The sequence below is a fragment of the Pristiophorus japonicus genome, chromosome 11, assembly GCF_044704955.1.
Source record: "Pristiophorus japonicus isolate sPriJap1 chromosome 11, sPriJap1.hap1, whole genome shotgun sequence".
Taxonomy (NCBI): domain Eukaryota; kingdom Metazoa; phylum Chordata; class Chondrichthyes; family Pristiophoridae; genus Pristiophorus; species Pristiophorus japonicus.
The window spans coordinates 15,773,663-15,785,187 of NC_091987.1; positions in this window are offsets into that span (position 1 = coordinate 15,773,663).

Here is an 11,525-nt window from a genome sequence, read left to right on the forward strand (position 1 = left end):
GAGAGAGAGAGAGAGGATGTGTGTGAGAGAGAGGGAGTGAGAGAGAGAGAGAGAGGGGGAATGGGAGAGAGAGAGAGAGTGAGGGAATGTGAGAGAGAGAGAGAGTGAGGGAATGTGTGAGAGAGAGTGAGAGAATGTGAGAGGGAGAGAGAGCGAGAGAGTGAGGGAATGTGTGGGAGAGAGAGAGAGTGAAGGAATGTGTAAGAGAGAGAGAGAATGAGTGAGAAAGAGAGAGAGGGAATGTGTGGGAGAGAGAGAGTGAGGGAATGTGAGAGATAGAAAGAGTGAGGGAATGTGAGAGAGAGAGAGAGGGATGTATGTGAGAGAGAGGGAGTGAGAGAGAGAGAGAGAGTGAGGGAATGTGTGAGAGAGAGAGAGCGCGGGAATGTGTGATAGAGAATGAGGGATTATGAGAGTGAGAGAGAGAGAGGATGTGTGTGAGAGAGAGGGAGTGAGAGAGAGAGAGAGAGGGAATGGGAGAGAGAGAGAGGAGGTATGTGTGTGAGAGAGAGGGAGTGAGAGAGAGAGAGAGAGGGGGAATGGGAGAGAGAGAGAGAGTGAGGGAATGTGAGAGAGAGAGAGAGTGAGGGAATGTGTGAGAGAGAGAGTGAGAGAATGTGAGAGGGAGAGAGAGCGAGAGAGTGAGGGAATGTGTGGGAGAGAGAGAGTGAAGGAATGTGTAAGAGAGAGAGAGAGTGAGTGAGAGGGAGAGAGAGGGAATGTGTGGGAGAGAGAGAATGAAGGAATGTATGAGAGAGAATGAGGGAATGTGTGAGTTAGAGAGAGAGTGAGGGAATGTGAGAGACAGAGAGAGAGAGTAAGTGTATGCGTGTAAGAAAGAGAGAGGGAATGTTTGAGAGAGGGAGAGAGTGAGGGAATGTGAGAGAGAGAGAGAGTGAGGGCATATGTGAGAGAGAGAGAGAGAAAGGGAACATGTGAGAGAGAGAGTCAGGAAATGTGAGAGAGAGAGAGTGAGTGAGGGAATGTGTCTGAGAGAGAGAGAGTGAGGGAATGTGTGAGAGAGAGAGAGTGAGGGGATGTGTGAGAGAGAGAGAGTGAGGGGCTGTGTGAGGGAGAGAGAGAGGAAATGTGTGAGAGAGAGAGAGAGTGAGAGGGAAAGGGAATGTGTGTGAGAGAGAGAGTGAAGGAGTGTGTGAGAAAGAGAGAGAGTGAGGGAATGTGTGAGAGAGAGGGAGGGAATGTGTAAGAGAGAGTGAGTGAGTGAGGGAATGTGAGAGAGAGAGAGTGAGAGAGTAAAGGGATGTGTGTGAGAAAGAGAAAGGGAATGTTTGAGAGAGAGAGAGAGTGAGAGAGAGTGAGGGAATGTGAGAGAGAGAGAGAGAGTGAGGGAATATGTGAGAGAGAGAGAGAGTGAGGGAACATGTGAGAGAGAGAGAGAGTGAGGGTGTCATGTATCTTACATTATTATATATAACTGTATCCTAACATGCTGTACATGACTGTAATAAGATATGACCTGTAACCACCAGCATACCTTACCACCAGGGGTGCACTTGCAAGAGACAGGTATATAAGGACAGATCTCAGGCAAGTGCAGCATTCCAGAGCTGTGAAATAAAGGTGCAGGTCCAGAGTGACCTTGACTTCACTACATGCCTCGTGTGAATCTGTACTGAGGGGACAGGACTTTACAGTGGCGACGGGTTACGGGATTACAGAATCCACAGAATGGCGAACAACGGATCAGATGAAAAGTACAATGCGGAAGACAATTGGGAGGACTTTATAGAAAGGCTCCAGCAAAGCTTTGTAACCAAAGACTGGTTAGGCGACGATAAGGCAGACAAGAGAAGAGCCCATCTCTTGACCAGCTGTGGCTCGAAAACATACGCTTTAATGAAGGATCTGTTGGCACCCGAGAAACCAGCAAGCAAGTCGTTTGAAGAATTGAGCACACTGGTAAGAGACCACCTGAAGCCAGCGAGCAGTCTACACATGGCCAGACACAGGTTCTACAACTACAGACGCTGTGTGGGCCAGAGCATTCCCGACTTCGTGGCGGAACTTCGGAAATTGGCTAGTTTATGTGAGTTCTCCGATGAACTGAGATGAGAAATGCTGAGAGATTTTTTCATTGAAGGAATAGGCCATGCAGGCATATTCTGAAAGGTCAGAGAGACCAAGAACCTGACCTTAGAGGCAGCAGCACTGGTTGCACAGACATTCTTGGTAGGGGAAGAAGAAACGAGGTTGATTTACAATGCAGGTATGACAACTAACGAAATATCGGAACAAGAAGTTCACAGCACTAAACAATCTGCTGCCCCCACACACAGACAAAACCGGGAGAACAGGCTCTCGACAGCAGGCATGGCGTCATAAGCTATCAAGGGCCACAGGAATGGCCGTTCACACCTTATCAACCCACAATGCGAGCAATCAACTACAAACTGAGAGAAGCTCAAGAGAGATCAACCAGACGCAGCTCATTCTTTAGGAACATTTTGAACAATGGAACAGGTCCATGCTGGAGATGTGGGGGTGGGCACTCGTCAAGGGGATGTTGATTTCAGCAGGCTGTTTGCAGGAACTGTGAATATACAGGGCATTTGGCCCGCATGTGCAAAAAAATGGCAGCTCGGCTGGTATACGAATCGGATGGGTCGGAAAGTGGACCAGAAGATGGTGGGGCCAGTACCCGGGACACCGGTGTACAGCGGGTCAACATGATCAATGGCCGCTGCTCCTACAACAGGACGCCTCCTATCATGATGAGGGTCCTACTCAACGGGATACCTGTCAACATGGAGCTGGATACGGGAGCGAGACAATCTCTCATGGGCGCTCAACAATTTGAACAACTGTGGCCGCATAAAAGAGATAGTCCAAAACTCACAAGGGTCGACACCAAACTAAGGACCTATACCAAAGAAATCGTACCAGTCCTCGGCAGCGCCATGCTCTCTGTCACACACAAAGGGACAGTGAACCGACTTCCCCTGTGGATTGTCCCCGGAGACCCCCCAGCATTGCTGGGAAGAAGCTGGCTGGCAAAACTAAACTGGAAATGGGATGATGTCCATGCCATGTCATTAGAGGAACGGACCTCCTGCTCAACAATTATAAAGCGATTTGAACATCTCTTTCAGCCAGGTGTGGGCACTTTCAAAGGGGCCAAAGTCAAAATCTACATCACACAGGATGCTAGACCGGTCCATCACAAGGCCAGAGCTGTACCCTATGTGATGAGGGAAAAGATTGAACATGAACTACACAGGCTTCTGCGGGAAGGCAGTATATCACATGTGGAATTTAGTGACTGGGCAAGTCCCATCATCCCAGTCATGAAACCTGATGGATCCGTACGAATCTGTGGGGCTACAAATCTACCATAAACAGAATCTCCCTACAGGACCAGTACCCGCTGCCCAGAGCGGAGGACTTATTTGCCACATTGGCTGGAGGTCTCAAAATTAGACCTCACATCTGCGTATATGACGCAAGAATTGACCGAGCAATCCAAGCTACTCACCACCATCAACACACATTGAGGCCTTTTCATGTACAATCGATGCCCATTCGGCATCAGGTTGGCAGCTGCCATATTCCAGCGCAACATGGAGAGTTTGCTCAAGTCCATCCTGGGGACGTTTGTATTTCAAGACGACATACTTATCACGGGCAGGGACACCGACTCCCATCTCCGTAATTTGGAGGAAGTACTAAAGCGGTTGGATCGGGTAGGCCTACGAGTCAAGAAATCCAAGTGCCTGTTTCTCGCACCCGAGGTTGATTTTTTGGGCAGAAGGATTGCCGCTGATGGAATCCGCCCAACAGAGTCCAAAACAGAAGCAATTCACCTGGCACCCAGGCCCCGGAATGTCTCAGAACTGCGCGCCTTTCTCGGGCTACTCAATTACTTTGGGAACTTTATGCAGAACTTGAGCACGCTGCTGGAGCCTCTCCACGTGCTACTCAGAAAGGGGTGCAATTGGTTTTGGGGGGCGCCCAGGAACACGCCTTCAATAAGGCACGCGACCTTCTGTGCTCCAACAGTGTTATGACTTTCTTTGACCCAGGTAAAAAGCTAGTTCTCACATGCGATGCGTCAGCGTATGGGGTTGGGTGTGTTTTGCAACATGTCAATAGTGCGGGCATGTTGACCCATAGCTTATGCCTCCAGTTCACTTTCGCGGGCGGAGCGCGGGTACGGAATGGTAGAGAAGGAGGCGCTTGCGTGCGTGTACGGTGTCAAAAAGATGCCTTTTCGGGGCCAAGTTCGCGTTAGAAACCGACCACAAGCCCCTCCCGTCCCTCCTATCCGAGAGCAAGGCAATAAACGCCAATGCCTCGGCGCAAATTCAACGGTGGGCACTTATGCTGGCATCCTACGACTATACCATAAGGCACAGACCAGGCACAGACAACTGTGCCAACGCGCTCAGCAGGCTACCCCTGACGATCACGGAAGGGTCTGACGAACAGGACTGTGAGATAGTCATGGCAATCAATGCCTTTGAGTACACAGGTTCGCCCATGACGGCTCGCCAAATCAGAGCCTGGACGGCCAGCGACCCCACGTTATCCTTAGTAAAAAGATGTGTCCTAACCGGTGACTGGGCAGAGGCTCGCAATGCCTGCCCCGAGGAATTAAAACCCTTTCACAGGTGCATACATGAGCTATCACTACAAGCAGACTGCCTGATCTGGGGCAGCTGAGTAGTCATGCCTCTGCGAGGCAGAGAGGCATTTGTCCGGGAGCTCCACCGCGAGCACCTGGGGACCGTTCTCATGAAGGCCATAGCCAGATCCCACGTCTGGTGGCCTGGTATTGACGTGGACTTGGAGCTCTGCGTCCGAAGGTGCACCATTTGTGCCCAACTCAGCAATGTCCCCAGGGAGGCCCCCCTGAGCCCCTGGCCCTGGCCTACCAAACCGTGGTTGCGGGTGCACGTAGATTATGCGGGCCCATTCATGGGCAAAATATTCCTCGTAGTTGTAGATGCGTTTTCAAAGTGGATCGAATGCACCATTTTAAACTCGAGCACAACCTCCACCACTATGGAGAGCCTTGCAACCATGTTTGCAATGCATGGAATCCCTGACATATTGGTCAGTGACAATGGTCCGTGCTTCACCAGCGCAGAATTCCAAGACTTTATAATTGACCACGGCATAAATCACGTCAAGACGGCACCGTTCAAGCTGGCCTCCAATGGCCAGGCGGAGAGAGCAGTGCAAATCATTAAACAAGGCATGCTTAAAATCCAAGGTCCCACGCTGCAGGGTCGCCTGTCGCGACTGCTGCTGGCATACAGATCTCGTCCGCACTCACTGACTGGGATCCCTCCCGCACAACCGTTGATGAAAAGGACTTTAAAAACAAGGCTCTCATTAATCCTCCCAGACATGCACAAAATCGTTGAAGCAAAGCGCCGTAAGCTGACTGAGTACCATGACAGAAATTTGAGGGGGAGATGGAATGAGATAGGGGACAAAGTGTTTGTACTAAACTATGGCAGGGGTCCCAAATGGCTTGCAGGGACAGTAACAGGCAAGGAAGGAAACAGGCTACTGGTAGTACAAATGGACAATGGCAAAACCTGCCGGAGGCATGTAGACCAAGTCAAAAGCAGATTTACCAACAACACTGTGGAACCAGAGGCAGACTACAATGTGGAACTCGCACCACACCTGATGGACAGACAGAGGGAACAACCTGAGGAAAGGGCAATCCCAACAGACAGCCCAGGCGAATCAACAACAATCACACCAATCGAAACAGACAGCCCAGGCGAGATACCAGCAACCACACCCAAAGAAAAACAGACACCAAGGCAAACAACTGAACCACAACTCAGACGCTCCACACGAGAGCGTAGAGCACCTGACAGACTGAACCTATAAAGACAATAAGACCTTGGGGGAGGGTGATGTCATGTATCTTACATTATTATATATAACTGTATCCTAACATGCTATATATGACTGTAATAAGATATGACCTGTAACCACCAGCATACCTTACCACCAGGGGTGTACTTGCAAGAGACAGGTATATAAGGACAGGTTTCAGGCAAGTGCAGCATTCCAGAGCTGTGAAATAAAGGTGCAGGTCCAGAGTGACCTTGACTTCACTGCATGCCTTGTGTGAATCTGTACTGAGGGGACAGGACTTTACAGAACTGGCATCAACAACTCTCTGCAGAAGAGAATTCCACAGGTTAACAACTCTCTGAGTGAAGAACTTTCTCCTTATCTCGGTCCGAAATGGCTTACCCCTTATCCTTAGACTGTGTCCCCTGGTTCTGGACTCCCCCAACATCGGGAACATTCTTCCTGCATCTAACCTGTCCAGTCCCGTCAGAATTTTATATGTTTCTATGAGATCCCCTCTCATCCTTCTAAACTCCAGTGAATACAGGCCCAGTCGATCCAGTCTCTCCTCATTTGTGAGTCCTGCCATCCCGGGCATCAGTCTGGTGAACCTTCGTTGCACTCCCTCAATAACAAGAACGTCCTTCCTCAGATTAGGAGACCAAAACTGAACACAATATTCCAGGTGAGGTCTCACCAAGGCCCTGTAGAGCTGCAGTAAGACCTCCCTGCTCATATTCTCAAATCCCCTAGATATGAAGGCCAACATGCCATTTGCCTTCTTCAACGCCTGCTGCACCTGCATACCAACCATCAATGACTGATGAACCATGTCACTCAGTTCTTGTTGCACCTGCCCCTTTTCTAATCTGCTGCCATTTAGATAATATTCTGCCTTCATGTTTTTGCCACCAAAGTGGATAACCTCACATTTATCCACATTATACTGCATCTGCCATGCATTTGCCCACTCACCTAACCTGTCCAAGTCACCCTGCAGCCTCTTAGCATCCTCCTCACAGCTCACACCGCCACCCAGCTTAGTGTCATCTGCAAACTTGGAGATATTACACTCAATTCCTTCATCTAAATCATTGATGTATATTGTAAATAGCTGGGGTCCCAGCACTGAGCCCTGCGGCACCCCACTAGTCACTGCCTGCCATTCTGAAAAGGACCCGTTTATCCCGACTCTCTGCTTCCTGTCTGCCAACCAGTTCTCTATCCACGTCAGTACATTACCCCCAATACCATGTGCTTTAATTTTGCACACCAATCTCTTGTATGGGACCTTGTCAAAAGCCTTTTGAAAGTCCAAATACATCACATCCACTGATTCTGCCTTGTCCACTCTATTAGTTACATCCTCACAAAATTCTAGAAGATTTGTCAAGCATGATTTCCCCTTCATAAATCCATGTTGACTTGGACCGATCCTGTCACTGCTTTCCAAATGCGCTACTATTTCATCTTTAATAATTGATTCCAACATTTTCCCCACTATTAATGTCTGTTCTGTTCGAGAGCGAAGGTATCCTCTTCGAAACAGAAAACGAGTGTTTCAGCTTGATTTGAAAATATGGCAAAATAAGACCATGGGCTAGACCTTCCACTTCACATCGCCCATATATCGCCCAAAACAGCCTTTCATCGCTCATTTTGACTGAAAAATGGAAAGGTAGGTTGGAATTTCGCCTGAAAATTGTCCCCCCAACTTTCGGCTCACATCGGCGAGGTGATCACTCGCACATTGCCCAGTGCAATTTTCGGCACATCGCCGGCACATCGCTGCGCTGATCGCTCGCCGAGAACATCGCTGCAGAATAGTTGCTTTTCCCTGGCCTTCCTCAGAGAACTCGGCCCTACGGACATCATTTTGAACGTCGGAAGGGAGGAGGCTGCTAAAACAAGGGGCTTATAATGTGTGAGTTATTTAAGGGTCTTTTACAGATAGAGCCACGCAAATTTATATATATAGTTATAAATATAATTATATTTGCATTTATTTTTGGAGAAAGGGCAGTTTAGTAGCAGTAGAAAGAGCATTCATATCAACAGTGATAGTATTAGTGACAGTGATGGGGGCTGTATCTTCTCTCCCAAATACTTGTAACTGCTGACTGAAGCCCTTTACATAGAAATATAGAAACTTAGAAAATAGGTGCAGGAGTAAGCCATTCAGCCCTTCGAGCCTGCACCACCATTCAATAAGATCATGGCTGATCATGCAACTTTAGTACCCCATTCCTGCTTTCTCTCAATATCCCTTGATCCCTTTAGCTGTAAGGGCCACATCTAACTCCCTTTTGAATGTATCTAACAAACTGGCCTCAACAACTTTCTGTGGTAGAGAATTCCACAGGTTCACAATTCTCTGAGTGACGAAGTTTCTCCTCATCTTGGTCCTAAATGGCCTACCCCTTACCCTTGGACTGTGACCCCTGGTTCTGGACTTCCACAACATCGGGAACATTCTTCCTGCATCTAACCAGTCCAATCCCATCAGAATTTTATATGTTTCTATGAGATCCCCTCTCATTCTTCCAAGTTCTAGTGAATATAAGCCAAGTCAATCCAGTCTTTCTTCATATGTTTGTCATGCTATCCCGGGAATCAGTCTGGTGAACCTTCGCTGCACTCTCTCAATAGCAAGAATGTCCTTCCTCAGATTAGGAGTCCAAAACTGTACACAATACTCAAGGTGTGGCCTCAAGATGGACTTTATAAGCTTCCCTTTGACCAGGGAGGCTCAGACTGAGAGGGCTTTGGGTTTCTCGAGAATAGCAAACTTCCCCCAGGTGCAGGGAGCAATAGACTGCACGCACATCGCCCTGAAAGCCCCTTTACAGAACCCGGAGATTTTTCGTAACTGAAAGGGATTCCACTCCCTGAATGTGCAGCTCGTTGTCAACCACAACCAAATTATCATGGCAGTAAATACTACATTTCCAGGCAGCACCCATGATGCGCACATCCTGCGTGGGAGTGCTATCCCTAACCTGTTTGACAGTCAGCCAGAAGATCATGGTTGGATACTGGGGGATAAAGGATATGGCCTTGCCAGTTGGCTCCGGACCCCCTTCAGTAATCCCCAGACGGAAACCGAGAAGCGTTACAACGAAAGCCACATAGCTGCACGCAATATCGTCGAAAGGACAATTGGGGTGGTGAAGCAGCGCTTCAGATGCCTGGACCACTCCGGAGGCAGCCTGCAGTACCACCTTGACCAGGTCGCTGAATTTATTGTGGTGTGCTGCATGTTGCATAACCTAGCTATAAGGAGAGGACAACAATTGTCAGATGGAGCTTGATGGGAATTAAAATAAAACATTTTTATTACAATCATGAAATTTCTTAAATACTTTATAAAAGAATGCCCAAACACCCACCACCCCACTCCCCAACCTACCCACCACCTCACCCCCCAATCCATCCCCCCAACCCAACCCCCAATCCACAGAGGCAGCATGCATAACATGACATCATTTGTATTTTATAATTATATTGCATTACATTACTTTTACATGACTTTAACATTGCTTAAAACACTCACGTATTGCATGCGTGGGCTCTGCAGGACCACAGGTAGTGGCCGAGCGACTGTCGGTCCCCACAAGTGCCACCGCGCTCTCCTCAATCGACGACAGCTCCTGGAGTTGAGCAGGGCCGCCTCCGGTGTGCCTCTGCTCCCTCCTGTTGTGCGATAACTTCCTCTGCAAAAGTGACAGGAGCATGGCATGAGCTAAGGTACTAAACTGGATAGTCAACAGTTACTAAAATGGACAGTCAATAGTTATATGCTAATAGGGTTTTTATCCACAATTGATCTCCACTGAAATCGGCTATTACAATGACAGGAGCTAATGTCCCAAAGTCTCCCATGGCAGACAGTGAGCAAGGACAGCTCTTCCCCCAGTGTAAGTGAGAGCAGCATAACAGATTTTAAAAGGGCACAGGTTAATTGCCCTGTCCGGATCTTAGCAGGGAATATATGTAATATATCTTGGAATAACAAGCTTAAATTCAATGCAGGAGCATCATTTTAAAAACAGTTTGCATCTTTACAATAAAAAATCCTACTTACTCTTGCCGAAGCAACCAGGCTGTTCCATCGCTTGCGGCACTGGTCAGCGGCCCTCGCCTCATGCGACGCCGAGGAGACGACATCGGCGACTTTGCCCCATATCTTCCGATATGCCCGGTGTAGGGGGGTTCCCCTTAGCACCCCGGGTTAATTGGGCCCGCCGGGAGTGGACCTCCGTGACGAGGGCCTCATTAGCCTCCTCAGAAAACGGCTTGGCTCTCTTCCTCACCCCCACGTCATGTAAACTCTGATCAGAGTCAGACATATTACTGTTATTTCTCTCTATTATTTTGAAAACTGTTATTTATCTGCTTTTTCTACCGTCAACCTGCTCTTTCTCTCTCCTCTGCCTTCCTCCTCTCTCTCTACCCCTCCGTTTGCCTTATGACCCCTGACCTCCCAAAACGCGCAAAATGCTGTCAACCGGAAAAAAAATCGCATGCGCAGAAGGCCGTTGCTAGGGAAACTTTTGCATTCCACATCGCTGGCCATTCGTGCATTACATCGCTGACGTTTTGCATCACCCATTTGACATCGTTGGTCTATCGCCGAGTGGAAAATCACCATCCAAAAAATGGGCGATGAGCCAGCGATTGGTAAGGCTACGACATCGAACATCGCTGGGACATCGTCCATTTTTTGGGTGATAGACAGCAAAGTGGAAAGTCTAGCCCCATGTCTTTTGTTATGTATAACCTTGCAAGTTATGTATGATGATTATTTTGTTATAATTACTTCTTCATTGTGGAGGGAGAAGTGTAACTTATATAGCTCCACCCAGTGGACTACTGTGGCATTGCAGCCATCACTGTTTATAAAAATAAAGAGGGAACAAATCACCTGACTGGCTTCCTGAAGTAATCAGCCATCTTGAAGCCTGTGTGTTTGTGATGTCGTACAGAAAACATAACATGAGGGATGTGTGAAAGAGTGAGGGAATGTGTGAGAGAGTAAGGGGATGTGTATGAGAGAGAGAGAGAGTGAGGGAGTGTATGAGAGAGAGAAAGTGAGGGAATGTGAGAGAAAGAGAGAGTGAGGGGATGTGTATGAGAGAGAGAGCGAGGGGATGTGTGTGTGTGTGAGAGCACGCGAGAGAGAGGGAATGTGTGTGAGAGAGAGGGGTTGTGTGTGAAAGAGGGAGAGAGTGAGGGGATGTGTGTGTGTGCAAGAGGGAGAGAGGATGTGAGAGAGAGAGAGAGAGGGGATGTGTGTGTGAGAGGGTGTGAGGGGATGTGTTTGAGAGAGAGAGCAAGGGGATGTGTGTGTGTGAGAGAGAGATAGTGAGGAGTTATGTGTGTGTGAGAGAGAGTGGGGATGTGCGTGAAATAGAGTGAGGGAATGTGTGTGTGTGAGAGAGAGAGAGAGAGAAGATGTGTGTGAGAGAGGGGTTGTGTGAGAGAGAGAGAGTGAGGATGTGTGAGAAAGAGAGAGAGAGGATGTGTGTGTGAGAGGATGTGAGGGGATGAGTTTGAGAGAGAGAGAGAGAGAGAGAGGGGATGTGTGTGTGTGAGAGAGGGACAGGGGATGTGTGAGAGAAAGAGAGAGAAAGGGGATGTGTGTGTGAGAGGGTGTGAGGGGATGTATTTGAGAGTGAGAGAGAGAG